A 13895-nucleotide genomic window follows, 5' to 3' on the forward strand; every position below is an offset into this window, starting at 1 on the left:
TCGCTGGCGTGAACCAGGCAGTCGCAGCTTGGCCTCGCGCTGCGTGAGCAGGTGCACGTGGCTTGTGGCTTGTCCTGCTAAGGGGCACGAAGCCTCATCCGTGCTGGTTTGCCTTCCCGTTACCTCGTGTACTCGCAGGGTGCAAAAGCCTCCGCCGGGGACGACCCTCGGGAAGGGGAGCAGCCGCGATGAGCAGCCTCCTGGGCGCCTGTTTTGGGGTTCTAGGGGGGAGGCTGGGGGAAGTCTCTCCTGTGAGCCCCCGGGTGCCTTGGTTTTGGTTTGAAGGGCTTGCCATCGGGTTGCGGAGAGCTGCCCAGGGCCGATGCTTGCTAGGTCGCCTTGCCCTGGATCTCCCTTGAGCAAAAATGAACTCCCTCCTAAGTCTCCTGCTCGAACCCAGAGCATGTTTAAAGCAACGATGCAGCCATCGGCTTGCGCTGGGTCGGTGATCCTGAAAACACAGCTCTTAGTTGCAGGGAAACACCACAGGGAAGGGTTGGCCTCGTGCCTGCGTCACCGCCGTGGTGTGTGAAATGTAAGAAGCCGCTCTCTCGCTCTCCATTTCAGTGGCTGTTTAGAAACGTTTGCCTAGAAGTTGCAGCCGGGATGACTCCCGGTCACTAGCGTTCGCTGGAAGCCGGCACACGGGTGTGAGCAGTCGGACCTCAGCGTCTCCAGCATTTGAGCAAGTATCTGCAGGTAGCTCTTCCGTCGCCGTCGCCTGCTCGTCCAGGCATTTGTAGACAGGCCCACGTGCACGCTGAGCTTCTCGTGGCAGCAAAGTCTTGCATGACTTCCCCAGGCAGCCAGCGATCAGTGCGCCGGGCTGCTTTATTTCCTTATCGCCCCGGAGCACCAGGCACGGGGGCTGGCGATATCGGGACGATGGGTCTCAGGATGTGTGATGAGCGACAGCAGGCAGCTCCCCGTGTTAGACTCTCGAACTCGGCATTAGACCTGGCAGGAGATGCCCCCAGGGAGGGTGCTCGGATGGCCAGCAGACGGGACACACTCGGATAGCTCCTGGGGACAGCAGCGGGGCACCCCTGTGCGCTGGGCGGAAAGAGCTGGAGGCATCCAGAACGGGGGGACGGGGACTCGAACTAACCGTGCTTTATTTTTGGTGCATGAGGATGCCATATGTCTCCAGGCCCCTTCTGGGCCAGCTGCTCGGGCCTTGCCCCAAATGCACCCTATTTCATGTTCCCATCCTGTCTGGCTGCACGTAGCCCAGCAGAAGATACAAGTGGCACATCCTGCAAACCAAGTGTTTCTGTGCAGCAGGAGAGGACGTCTCCGCAGAGAGCATGGTCAGGACTGGCAGGTAACATGGGGAGAGATGCCGTGGCTTTCCTGCCCTGCTTATTCACGTGTCGGAGCTTAGGTTTCGGACAGAGCGCCAGTCTGGAAAGTGTCTTCAGCCTTTTTGCTGGTCGGAGGGTCAGCGCGTTGTAGCTGACAGTCGCTTATCCAGAAATCGGCAACCAGGGCAGTGAAAGGCCGATTCCCCCCTGCTTTACCTGCTAGTCCCATCCGTCTCTGCTAACAAAGCGCCTGTGGATGGAGCGTGTGCTGCAGAGGGCAGGAGCACAGGGATTGTTAGCGTGAGCGCGGCAGGGAAATGCTGGGGCAGGCTGAGTGCAACAGACCCGCCAAGGCCGCGCGGTGGTTTCTGGGCCGGCGCCGCAGCAGTGTTCGGACGTTCGGGACCGTGGCTTTTGGCAAGAGGAGCGGAACGAGCCTGCGTTCGGCAGAGCGGGAAAGGCAGCTTTGTCAAGGCCAGATAATAACAAGAAGAATTAATGACAAACTCGTGTAAACCTTTCCCCTCCCCAGGCCTGGAGCTGTAATACTTGACAGCCTGGCTCCTCCTGGGCCTTTGCCCCTGGCACTACCTCTCTAGTCATTTGTGCCCAACCAAAGCCACCCAGTGCCCATCCCCACGGTACCTGTTCATGGGCTTTCCCAAAACTAGGGCCAAATCCTGCTTGCCTGTTTATGTGAGTAGCCAGTGGGTTATTCTTGCCTCTGGTGGAAACGTCGTGGTGGGCAATAAGATGGCTTAGTGGAGGAAGGGAAGCAGGAGGGTTGCTTTGCTCTTGTCACATGTGGATTTTAAGATGCTTTTTTGAAAAAGTCCTTTTCTGTATGAGAAAAGCAGCCAAATGGTGCATTTGTGGACACGTGTAAGCAGAGAATTTTTCTGTACAGGGTAGCAAAAGCCTGTATTTCTTACGTGCATTATAGTGGCAGACATAGAGACCAAACGGCTGCTGATGCAGGTAGCCAAGCCCAGTCGCAGCCCCGAGAGGCTCTCGGCTTGCGGGTCTGCGGGGTTGGCTGCCGGGACCGGGCCAGGACAGAGAGACCTGGGACTTTCACGGCTGCGTTGGTAGGTGCTCTGGCTCTTCAGCTCAAGGGCGGCTGCGTGCGGTTTTACGGCAGCTGTGCCTGACTGAATTGCCGCTGATAGTCCTTGGACAGTGGTGCACAAGGGGCTCCTTTCCCACCCTCACCTCCTTTTCTCCAGCGCAGAACAACCACTGCTATCACACGGGATAATCACGGGGGCCCATCTGGAAAGGAGCTGAAAACAAAATAAATGCATGACGCTAGGTCCCGTGTGGGGTCCCGGGCATGGAAGAGAACGGGTTTCCCGTAACAGCCTTATTTGTTCCTCCGAGCTGGCGTGCTCTTTGAGCCAACGTTGCACGGAGGCATGTTACACTTGGGACCTGTCGTCTTAGATGAAATAGTTGCTTTCTCCCCTTTCAGAGGTGAGGAGCAGAAACGAGTCCTTGCTCATCAGCAGTTCTCCGCTGCGTCGTCCCCTTCTTGAAGTACCAGCGTGAAGACTGGGGAGGACCGACTCCCAAGTGTGCGGTTTGCTGCTCTTGTCCTGTCCAGAGCACAGCTGTGACGTGGCCAGAAACCACGGGGCGGGCACCCTGATCTGGCTTGGTGTTGACAATGGCTCGGCCTCCTTGACCTGCTGACCTTTGGGTCGTTATTGCAGCAGCGAGGGGTGCCCTATTCCTGCCGCTAATTTAGACAGAAATGCAGGATAGGCGGTGTGGTTTTGCATTGCCTCTGGCAGCGAGCGTGCTAACGTAGCACGTTTGCTATGTAGGCGTCTGGGTCAGTAATCCAGGCCAGTGCCCCTGCTCTCCGCTCGTGCCCAGGGCACGGCCTCACCTGTGCTCCCGCAGCTCGAGCCCGTGTCTCCGTGCTCAAGGGCGATGCTGTAAGAGCCAGAACGCTGCTCTCCCCTGAAGTCACCCAGCGTTTAACGCCTTTCCCATTTCGAGCCGCGACTATCAGATTGTTTCAGGATTTTTTACGGTTAATGTAAATCTGATGTCACCGTGATTCTGTCACCGTGCCAGTAGGATGTAGACCTAGTCAGGTCCTCTTTGGTATCTGATTTTAGCAGCAGGTTAAATGAGCCAAACATAACTTGCTCCATGGTGCGTGATAAGCTAACACCACTTAGGTTTATGGATATTAGTAAGACGTTGCAGAGAAAAAGCCTTAGTGGGCTTAAGCGTTTTCACCTGGTTTCTGGCGCAGTCCACCCTCCGTCCGGATGCGCGGGGGAATTTGGACTGCACGTGGAGACGTCTTCTGGGGATATGGGAAGGAGCATGTGAGACGGCATCGTGAAGGAAGAGGCTCTTGCCTCTGCTGCGGCTTTGTTTGGGAGCACGGGTGTGTGGTTCACGTTTGAGTTGGGCTGGGTTCTGGGTATGTCGCATGGCCCGAAATAGCTCCTGCTGGACCTGAGGTCAGAGGCCAGCAAAGCAGGAGACCTGTTGGTGGTGAGGGGTCAGCAGCCCTGGCTGAGTCTTCAGCCATGGTGGTGGTTCGGCTGCATGCAAGGGGAAAGCAAACCAGGGGAGCCTGCCTGGGGTTTGCCTTTATAGCGTCGAGTGTCGACTCTCGAGCGCTCGCCCCCTGCGTCAACGAGGCACGTGACCTGGCGTGCGGGAGGGCCGTCGACTGGTGCATCCTTCCTGCCTCTGCGCGCGAGGCAGGGCGGTGCTGGAGCGTGGCCAGGGCTGCGCCCCGGAAATGGGACTGCATGGAAGAGCGGTGGCGGTTGTGTTTGAACCCTGGAGCGAGGGCATGCCGACTTCCTCTGCCGCCATCCGTGGCTGGACCCGAGGCCGTCCGTTACCTCACGGTCCACAGAGCTCTTGCGGTCGAAACCTCGGGCCTGGTGCTTTGTTGCTGCGGTGGAAAGCTCGGCAGACAGGCATGCGGCGGGCGCTGTGGTCTGGCTGCTGCAGAGGGGCTTCTTGTAAGAGCCTGGGATGTCCTTTGTGGGTCTGCTGCTTTGGTGGCTTCAGGGATTGCAAAATGTGTGTGTGTGTGTGTGTGTGTGTGTGTAATCATGCAACTAATGTCATGTGCTGTTTGGGCTATTGCAACCCAGCAAGCTTTGCTTCACTACCAGGCAAATGGATTTAAATGGTAATTAAGTTTTAAGACACCTAGAGGGGCACAGCATGATGTGGGCAAGGCAGCGTGGGTTTTGCGAAGAAGAAAGCCGTGCCTCTCTAGCCTGTTTTAAGAATCTCCAAACAGGTGAGCAGCAGTAGGGCTGAAGGCGCACGGCCGGGGGCAGGAAGGCCTAGCGGTCACTGTGCTGGATGGGTTTTCAGCATCCGTCCAGCCATAACGGTGCAACTGCCCATTGATTCTGCAACTCTGGGAATGCGCTGAGCTTGGGTAGGACGATCCCTGCTGCTTTTGGTGGCCAGAAAGAATTGATTTCTGCTAAAACTGGCGGTTTTGCATCCTGACAGCAAAAACCTGCTGAGGAGTCTCTGGGGACTGAAGGGAGGAGGAATAGGGTTCCTGCGGGGCCTTGGCTTGGGGGCAGGAGAGGGCCCACACAATTAGACCGAGGGGGAGGGTGGGATATGGGGCAATGGTTAGGGAGAGAGCGGGTTTCTGTGCTGGAAGCGGTGGGTTCTGCAACGTCGGCGCGTTGCTGGGAGCGCGGGGGTCAACTCTTGCTGGGCTCCAGGTCGGCTGGAGGGCTCCGCCAGGCAGCTGACCGCCCCGGGCACGTGTGATGGGCCTGGTGTGCCGAAGCGGCAGCTGGGGCTCGGAGGGGCTCCCTGGGGGCTCTTCAAGCAGTGCGGGGGGTTGCGAGGTGAGAAGCGGTCTTCGCTGGTGAGCTGTCCGAGAAGGGAAGAGTGCGGAGCAGAGGGCTGAGCAGGGTAGCGATCGGTGCTCTGCAGGGGCGCGAGGCGAGGGGGCCTGGGACGACTTGGGTCAGCCAGGACAAAAGGAAGTCTGGGAGCAGATTTGGGCAGTATGGAAGCTCAGGTCGCAAAGGCAATGTGCGTTGGAGGGGTGATTTGTACAACCGTGCATCCGTCCGGAGGGAAGGGACTGGCAGGGCCTCAGCTGGTTCCAGGGAGATCTGCCTGCATCACTGGGATTGAGCACAGTATTTGGGCGAACGAAGCACAGACTGGGCCTATGCTTATCCCATGGTGCTAGAAACCAGTGGGATGTCTTGGCCTCCAGTCCAGAGGATCAGCTTGGGCCCCTTTTTCTCATAAACAGGGCCCAGAGATGGGGAGGGAAGTGATGGAAGAGGAGAAGTTTTGAGAGGACTAGGTCTGTGCAGAGAGCAGGGGCAGGGAGGGCACATCCAGATCCACGTGATCCTTTCCTAGAGCAAGGACAAAACGCTGGCCAATGCCTCTTGTACAGCAGGTCGATAGCTGGTGAAACGTCTTCATGTGAGATTTACCAAAATTGTTGAGCATGGATGTGGCATGGTGGGAACCGACCCCTGCCATCGCACTAGATGGGGCAAAAGGTACGGGACGCGTGTAGGGCGTCTGCCTAGCACGGGACAAGGCTGGGGAGAAATGTCCACCGTGACATTTGCGGCACCTCCCTTGGACGCAGACGCCGCCGTTGGGCTCACGAGTCACCATCTCGTGGCTCCTTGCATTGCGGGACTGCCGCCAGCCCCCGTGTGCGGGTGCGCCTCGGCGGCGGGAGCTCTGCCGGGGCTCGCTGGATCGCAGCTGCGTTCAGGGCCGCCGCGCGTTTCTTGCTTCATTCAGCCCCGTGTGAATTGCTGCTGCGTTAAGTGTAAAACCGGTGTTGCATTGGCCTTGTAATAACCTCTCTCTCCACCTTTCCAGCCCACGACCTTCCCCAGAACAAGACCTCAGCCACGGCGCAGACGGGCAGCCACTTGCAATGCCTCTCCGTCCACTGCACGGATGACATGGGCGACGCGAAGGGGCGGACTGCGGTGCCGACGTGGAGATCCCTGCACTCGGACATCTCCAACAGATTCGGGACATTTGTGGCTGCCCTGACTTGAACAAAAGAGATTATTTTTTCCCTCTTTTTAATTTTAAAGGGCCACTACTGCTAGGTGGACTATTTTTCTAGGTTGGTACCTGCTTAGTGGCATATGGACTGGAAAGGGTTAATTTAAAGTAAACCTCAAATTTTTTTTTAATCTTCTGCCACAGTATGTTACCAGTGTTAACCCTTCTGCAGTTAGCACACTTTTGCTTAAGATTTTCCTGCTAGATCATTTCCCCCCATTATTCTGTAATCTTGGCATACCTTTATAGATGAGGCCTTTTCCTTTTTCATCTCAACGTATGTCCAAGTCATGTATGTCATAATAAGACAAAGATACTACTTCTCCTTCTTCTTTTTTTCTTCTTTTCCTCTTTTCTTTCTCTCTTTTTGCTTTGTTCAGTGCTTATTAAAATGGAAATCCTGAAGAATAGCAGTTCAGGAATAAATGCCGGTTGAAGTGAAATTGTCATCATAATATTATATATTGACACCAAGTTTTCGTCAGTCACATGCAAACCAAACAATTAATGCTCAATTAAGTATTCAGCCTGTGATTTTTGTCTTTCCTGAGAGAATTATTTTTGTTATCAGGAGTACATTCAGCCTTCATCTCTCTCTCTTAGGTGGAAACAGCTACTCAGTGCATTTGCCCAGATCTAGCGTTGTGTTTGGAGCGAGGGGACCGCGCTCAGGCAGAGCCCTGTCGTTCGGAAGATGGCTTGACAAAGCCAGTCTAACAGGCAGTTTTCAGTTGGTTTTATTTTCCTTTAAAAAAAAAGAAAAAGAAAGTTCAGTTTCCCTTTTCTGCCCACGACTCCGGTCCCAGTGGAATCGGTTACTGCCGCCCCTCTGTCTGGGGAGGATGAGGGGGCACCAATCTCCGGCTGAAGTCTCCCAGTCTTCTGCCGCTGCTGCTGGCAGAAGAAGGCGAGCTGCAGTGTCCCCTGATCTTCCCCCCTGTAAAGCAGGGGTTCGAGGAAAGTGTTGCCAGGCTGCCTTCGGCACGGCCTTTCCCCTCCGGAGCAACTTGGTGGTGACGTGGTTGCGAGAGAGCTGCGACGTCCTGCGCTAGGTCATCCGCCTGGTCCTGCCGGCTCCCGGCGTGGGCGGGAGCCAGCACCGAAGCACCGGCCCCGATTCTGCACGTGCTTCCCGAGAGGCTGTCGGGCTGCCGCCGTCCTGAGCGCGGCGGTGGCTTTGGTGCCGTTCCTGGACGTGCCACTTCTGGATGCAGCGGCGTGCGCGCCGGCCGTAACCGTGCCGGTGCAAGGTTGGACGTTGGCAGGAAGGGCACCAAAGCGGGAGTTTGGGGGGTTTCATCTGTCGGTGGCAGCCCCTCTATTGCAATCCCTCTCCAGATTGGGTGCTCCTGTGTGCCCGAGGGTAGTGCCCTCTAGTCTGTCCGGGGAGGGTGGAGCCACGTAGACCCCTTGATCCTTCTCGTCACCTTTATCATGTGTTGGAAGCACGGTATTATTAGCTGCATACAATAAAAGGAAAACCATTCTTTCCTGCCCTGCACAGATAATGCGCATCTGGGCAGAAAGCTGGAAGCAAACCAGCTCTGAACAAAAATGCCTCGGTGATCTGACGCTTCTGTGGTTTTATGTAATGCTGCCTATTATTTGTGTAGCCTCGGTTTACAATGAGAAAGGCCGGCCCCACCCTCCCCAGACCAGCTCCGTTTCCTCTGCTCCCTCGAGGTTAACAGCAGCCCGGAGGTGCAGAGTCTCGCCGTGAAACAAAGGGCTCCAAATAAAGAACTGCAGAGTCTTGCGCCGTTTCCCCCGGACTCTCGCTGCGTACCCCCGAGAGCTGGACTTGGAAAGCAGCTTGGATTTATCAGTTGGATTTTAAGCAGACTTCTCTATTGACACCAGTGGCGAGGGGGTTCTGCTCAGCGAACTTGCCATGAAACATGGACCCAAAAGTCTTGCTTGCAACCAGATGCTCTTTCAAAACTCTCCCAAGCCCTGAAGGTGGGATGGGATTGTTGTCACGTTCCCTTCCTCCTCCGCTCTTTTGTGTTTAACAAGCTCTCCTTGGCTTTACATGGGATTATTTTGCCTGTTGTAGCAGTGATTTGACTTTGGGTAAATTTTGCGAAGGTTTTAACGGGGCTTGTTTATATCTTTTCCTGGAGCTGGGTTGTTCTTGGACTGTGGGGTTTTTGCCCCTTTGATAATTCCTGAACTTGGAGTGGAAGAGAGAGAGAGAGAGAGACAGTCATTTGCATCTTTCCATAGGCGTGGATCTTGATGGGAGGCGCAGAGCCTCCTCTCTGCCTCTGCTATCGGTACGTGTCTGTCGCAGAATATCCTCAGACAGAGCGATAGCTGAGCAGCCCCTCGCTTTGGCCAGTATCCCCCATCCCCGGGCAGCCTGGCTCAGTTCCTCATGTCTCAGTTCAGCAGAGGTCTTAAGGATGGTTGTAATCCCATCTCTGTTCAGCAGATTGCTGCAGCGTGTGCTTCGCTCCCATTAAACTGCGACGAAATTTACGCCTCGGCTTCGATGGGGCAGTAAGTACCCAGCTGAATTGGGACCCTGGTGAGCTGAGCTGGATCCCGGGTGCGTGCGGTTATGGTGCAGCTTCTAACCCCATCCTGGAGCAAGCCCTGCTAACCACGTGCACAGCCCTCCGGTATTGCATCGTGGCTCTCAGGAGTGAAAACCGGGCCGCAGTTGGCGTCCTCCTGGCGTTCCCGGACCTGCCTGCGGCGTGCCTGCCCCATCCTCGGTGTGCCAGCCCAGGGAGCAAGGTTTCCCAGCTCCCTCGTATCGGAGACGTGCCCTGTGCCAGGGTTATCGGTCAGCGCTGCAAATAGCCTGCAGAGAAATTCCTGCCCTGGCCAGGAGCACGTGGACTGACTGAGGGACACAGTTGCTCTCCTCCTCCTCCCTTTCCTGGCTTAGTCAGTGCAAGCCAGTGCTTCCACCCCAGGGTGATGCTTTCCATGCATGTGGGGCCCGTTTCTTCCCTTTCTTGCACTGGCTTCGCTCAGGAAGAAGCTCCCTAAAGTGGATTTTCGTGGGAAGCGAGATGCTGTAGGCCCTGGGTATTTGGAGGGCGAGGGGTAGGTCTCAGCTGGTGCAGAAGGTGGAGCCAAGGGAGCTCTGACCACCCTCCCCTGCTGGACATCCATCCTGGAGCTGGTGGTGCTGTTGGGTCCTGTACACGAGGAGAGAGCACTTCGGGGAGGAGCAGGGTGGAAATGAGATGCTGCCACCAAACCATGTCTTGCCCCTACCAGTTTGCAAAGTGATAGGACTCTGCCTAAACCCATGGCTAGTTTTATTCTGGTCTCACCAGCTGGAGTGGTTCATTCGCACCTGAGCAGAAGGGCGGCTGTCAGAGCTAGCACGGGTTCCCTTCCGTCTTGCTGAAACCCTGATGCGACGCGGTACGTCCAGTGGCCGACTGGATCGCCATAGCTTTGCAGCTGGCCCTGGTGTGTTTGGCACCGAGGACGCATGCAAAGGCTATGTGTTCGCTGTCGAGCATTTGTCACCCGCAGTACGTTTTTCTTGCCCATGTTCTCTGTTGATTTGATACTAAATGCACTGATTTTTTTTCTCTTCTTTTCTTTTTTAAACATATAGAAAATATCAGCCAAGCACTGTTTGGTTAGAAATCAAATGATTTCCTTTCTGGAAAGAGAAGTGGCTTTTTGTGTAGGATTGGCTTGTAGGCTGCCGTGTTGGACCTACGTATCGCTGCTCCTGCTTACCCGAGGGAAGTGATACTGGAGATGGGCGTAAAGCAGACACATGGTAGAGTTGAGACAGCCAGGCCCCTTCCAGGTGTTACATTTGTCGCGGGCTAGATCTAAGCTTCCTGCAGCAAATGGGAACGTGCCAGGTGTTAAAAGAACTTGTCCGGAGGCAAAAAGGGCCAATCTGCCACAACAACAGGGGATCAAACAGTAACGTGCGTGTCATGCCAGGGCAAATGTAACATCCGGGCAGGTCTCCACAGGGATCTCCTGGCTCCTAGCTCAGTGCCCAAACCTTGGGTCATCTCTTCAGGGCATTTTCCAACATTCAGGATACGTATGAAAATGATGTGAGCTAGAAATGCTGCAAAAGTCACTGTACAAAGCCCCCAAAACTTTGAAGCTCAGCTGCCTGTTTACAAGAATTCAGTAACAACGTTTGCTAAACAAGCCAGAAGTTTTACGGTGGAAGTGCACTTACCAGGCGCTGGGCTTTGCTGTACGTAGTGAGTAATGGCTTCAAATAAATCTGTGTAATATTTGTGCTGCCGAATCCCTGTTGCCTCGCCTAGCATTTTCACGTTTTACACGGGCATAGTCTAGACAGAGCATCTCTTAGCTCCTGCCGTGCGAGGGTCAGTTCTTCCTGACAGTGCTTGCTGATGTTTTTAGTATGTGGTAAAAGAAACTTCATGCTTATTAAGTTTAAATGTAGTAGCCAATGAAGTAAAATATCTATTGTGTTTAAGTTATGAGGAGTGATGAGTAATCTCTTTGCCAAAAACGAATGAATAGGCCTTATTTATTAAATGCTCTTTGGGACTTGAACCCAATGAGAACATAACCTGGGGACAGGTTTTTCTGCTAGTACATGTAGTTGTCAGAGCATCAGCGACACAAGGCTTCGACTCATTTTTATATAATGATACTGAATTTCGGCCAATGTGTAAGGCCTTCAAGATTCACGTGGTGCGTTGGGTGAAGAAGAAATACGTGAAAAGTATGCCATCTACTTCACTGAGGGGACTTGCTCTGATGCCATATGTCGAGGTGGTCATTCGAAGGGTAGCTGACCTTTCCACAGCAGGAAATTGGTTCCAAAGCTTTCGGGCACAACGCGATAGCTACATGTTCACAAACACCTCAAAGAAGTAAAACGTAATATGACCACAGGTCTCCTAAATGCTCTGGAGGAAGTCACGTTTGCTCTAATATTTAAAAAAAAAAGAAAAAAGAAAAAAAAAAAGCGAAAGAAAAAATGCAAAAACAAAAAAACAGGATTCGTATTTTTTTTTTAAAGCTGCAGTGTACCGTTTTCTTGAATTCTAGATTCACAGCTGTTCAATGGATGGTGTATGAGAGCATAATCCATTTTTATAGAATTGTTTCTCCTTTATTGCTTAAGGCTAATGGAAGAAATAGTCTAATTTTGTCTTAGAATTTCTCTATTAAAATTGTTGGTTTGAGTCCATCCGTTCATAGATCTTGACTGATGAAACTGCAGGCTGTGAATTCCGGCAGTTATAACTTTATCACTATTCACTACCCAAGAATATTACAGCTTTAAAACAGCCTTAAGCAAAAGGATGTTATTTCTTTGTACTAAATTTGGTTCATGGAAAAGAAAAAATCAAAACACTGGTAATCCGTACTGCATAGCAAACTCTTCTGAAAAATGTTATTGCACATGTAAAATATGAAAACTTGACTCTGCTGTGTGTTAGGCAATCCTGTAATCTTTTATTTTTTTTGACTCTTGTTAAATTCATTTCTTAAATGCTTGGTTGGAAGACTGTGACAATAGCTCATGAAATTGAGTGTTATTTTTCTTTCTTTTTTTTTAAATATGTAAAGTGCAGTCTTCTGTATTCATGCATATTGTATATATCTGTATATGTTTTACTGAGCAACTAAATAACAATAAATATGATGTTAATGGTGGCTATTGTATACTTCATGCCATGCTTCTACATTATTTTTAACGGGTTATGTTCCATGGTTTGTGGGAGTGGGGAGATGATGTTGCGGGTGAAATCCCGGCCATACCGGGGTCGGTGGGAATTTGGGCACGGATTTTGATGGAGCCGGGATTCGGCTGGTCGGTGCAATCCCCCGTCTGCTGTCTCGAGGTGAAACTGGCCCGCTGCAGAGTTGGGATCGGGGGTACCAAGGCCTTGTGGTCCTCCTGGCCTGGAGGTGAAGTCCGCCCTAGCAAGCCCGGCTGCTCTGCAGAAGGTGCGCTGTGACTTTCCTTCTATCTCAGATCGAAGTGACTCAGTCTTATTCTTCAGCCAGAAAGCCGTGCCATGCCTGCTCTCAAAACAGCCCTCTAGCCAAAACTTTTGTGCCCAGTGTCCTACTAAGCTTCTTAAAAGCCTTTGATTTGTAACCTAAGTCATACCAGGACATAAACTTGTAGCAAAGGTTGGGCTCAGTTTAAGATTTGTGCTTGGAAAAACACTTTCTCCTGATAGCATTTTTGAGGCTGCAAAATCCATGGGAAAGCTGCTTGGTTACGGTATTTTCTTGCGTACAATACGCACTTCCCCCGTCCCCAAAAATTGCAATGCACGTTGTATAAGAGAAATACAGTGAGTTTCTGTTGGTTGAAAGCAAAAGTAAAATCTGCACAGGATTTGTGAGGAGCAGGCTCTGCTCCCTACTTACTGCGAGGAAATCTTCCTTCTGCCTTTCAAAAGCAGGGTGCGTATTATATTCCCTAGCACGTTGTACACAAGACAGTGCAGCATTACTGATCAGTCCTGTCAGCCTCACGTCCCCTGGTTTTGCAAGGGGTCCCCCGCAAGGTCCGAGAGCAGGAGCAGGAGCTTTGCCAGTCCTGGGCGGAAGGAAGGGGCAGGGCTGCTGCATCCTTTCTAGAGAGCTGCTTTTGGGGGGGCACGGGCCCTCTACCCCCTCCAACAGTGCTGCTTCCACTTGCTGAAAAGTGTAGCTAGGTTGGTGTGAGCAAAAATGATAAACAGATGAGCTCCAGCCGGTGCGTTTAAAAATCCTTTCCTGTCTCGTTTGCTCAAGATTCAAGCTCTGTTACACTCTAGTTAGTCTTCCAACGAGCCCTCCAGCAAAACAGCGAACTGAATATGTGGGATTTCCTCATGCAGAAAAACCGAGCAAAACCCAAACAAACCTCAGCTTTTTGGAGGTGGGAACAACCTGCTCCTGGAAAGAGGAGAGTGCCCGAGCCGCCGCTCTCTCTTTGGAAGTCGCCTGGCTCAGGCTCGAGAGCAAGAACCGCTGCAGGTCCAGATCTGAGACCGGGCGTGAGCTCCGTCTGCGTCCTACCCCGTGCTTCGTTAGGTAACTCATAACTCACACGAGACAGCCACACATAACGAACCTACCAGTGTGTGTGCATCCCTTGGAAACCCCGCTTTATTTGTCATCGCTACCTCTCTGGTAACCTTTAAATCCGCTTCCAGTTGGAAGCTCAAGTAGTCTTAGGGAGAAGGAAAAAGAAAATCCCTCCAAAAAGTATGATTTAGGACCGATTCCAGGCTAGTGGAGGGATGAGATTTTTTCTTCATTTTAAGGTCTTGAGAACAGTATGTGGCTTATAACCGTACTTCACTTCCAAAGATGTGACATCCTCTCCACCCCCGTGAATAAGCTGGCTTGCTACAGAGATCAGCAGAGAGGGGACTTTGTTAATCTTAGCTATAAAGGCCTCACTATCCGTCCAATACGGCCTCCTGCTAAACTTGGCGGTTATACTTTTAACTCCGTCCTTTGAAAAAAACAAATTGTCACTTCTTATTTTTGCAACTTTGTGAGCTGTGAATATTAATATTCACCACAACTGCTCGCTCACTC

At 52.5% G+C, this 13895-nt stretch overlaps 1 long non-coding RNA gene across 1 annotated transcript in view; it reads left to right on the plus strand.

Moving 5' to 3' along the window:
* The window catches only part of LOC109312590, a 46198-nt gene extending 34186 nt beyond the window's left edge, over nucleotides 1-12012 (plus strand). Inside the window, exon 4 of the long non-coding RNA XR_002101867.1 lies at nucleotides 6174-12012. This is a non-coding gene — a long non-coding RNA (uncharacterized LOC109312590). The remainder of the gene's footprint in view (nucleotides 1-6173) is intronic.
* Nucleotides 12013-13895: the final 1883 nt, after the last annotated feature.

Source organism: Crocodylus porosus, unplaced genomic scaffold (genome assembly GCF_001723895.1).
Source record: "Crocodylus porosus isolate Cpor-Errol unplaced genomic scaffold, CroPor_comp1, whole genome shotgun sequence".
NCBI lineage: Eukaryota > Metazoa > Chordata > Crocodylia > Crocodylidae > Crocodylus > Crocodylus porosus.